At 34.9% G+C, this 1,089-nt stretch overlaps 1 protein-coding gene across 1 annotated transcript in view; it reads left to right on the top strand.

Moving 5' to 3' along the window:
• The window catches only part of col18a1a (collagen type XVIII alpha 1 chain a), a 96,332-nt gene that overhangs the window by 58,248 nt on the left and 36,995 nt on the right, over positions 1 to 1,089 (top strand). The gene's annotated exons all lie outside the window — the stretch shown is intronic.

Below are 1,089 nucleotides of genomic sequence, written 5' to 3'. Positions count from 1 at the left end.
AAAACTTTGAGAATTATTCACTGGAATTATATATATACAGTATATATGCATAACTTGCTAGGAAGTCTGGGGATATAACAACTAGCCCCAGGCTTCCTTGCATGTTAGATTCTGCTCTAGAAATGTAGATGTGTTTGCATGTACAGTATGTTTAAATAATCTTTTCATCAACCTCAATTAGAGTCATCTTAAATAATGGAAACATCTAAATTAAATTAGATTTGGCAGAGTTTTGAGTCATTCAGGACTGATTTGGGGCAGATAAGATCAAACCACAATATTAATGTTGTTTTTATAATGCAAGCAGCATGTCAGAAAGCAAGGCTTTCTCAGCGGCTTTAAAGCTTCCTGTAAAGCGTCCCTATGGTGGTGCAGATTGCACGTTTGTTCATGGTTTGAGTTATGCTAACTATATAGTTCTCATGTTAGCTATGTGAGGGATTCAACATTTGTTTCATCGCAGGCTAAAAAGTGAATTCCAGGTGTGCTGCTTGTGTTGGAAAGTGAAATTGTCAGGGGCAATAGATTGTTAAGTGTGACAGCGTCTAGCCATTGTTCGTTTTTGTGAGGCTCTGGGGCCATGTGTAAAGGACAGGCTAATATGTAACAAACTGTCTAGTCTTCCTTTAACTACAATTGATTGGTCCTCTTGTTAATTAGTCTGTTATTTTAAGGCATTTTCATTCCTCATCAGAATTCCTTTCTGCTGGGGAAGCCTTTGAAACTCTTTTAAAAGAGTAGTTAACTACATTAAAAGCTCCTTAGGAGACAGCATCTTTTAAGATGATGTATTTATCTGGCACAAAAACAGTCTAAATTAGGATGACAGTATTAAATTTAAATTTGCAGAATATTACCTTGCAAGGATTATGGCCAAGTGATTCGAAGTGAAGTGTGTGTGTTTTTTTTGAGACATCCATTTATTCACTATAATGAATTGGACTTATTGAAGTACAGCGATGTATTGCTTTGATGTACATTACTGTTCAAAAGTAAGATAGTTTTCTATTTTAATATAATTTAAATAGCATTTTATTTCTGTGATAACAAAGCTGAATTTTAAGCAGGCATTACTGAAGCCTTCAGTCA

The sequence above is a fragment of the Sinocyclocheilus grahami genome, unplaced genomic scaffold (assembly GCF_001515645.1).
Source record: "Sinocyclocheilus grahami isolate Dianchi unplaced genomic scaffold, SAMN03320097.WGS_v1.1 scaffold57.1, whole genome shotgun sequence".
Taxonomy (NCBI): Eukaryota; Metazoa; Chordata; class Actinopteri; order Cypriniformes; family Cyprinidae; genus Sinocyclocheilus; species Sinocyclocheilus grahami.
Note: the sequence above shows the minus strand (reverse complement) of the source record. Positions and strands in the feature narration are given on the sequence as shown.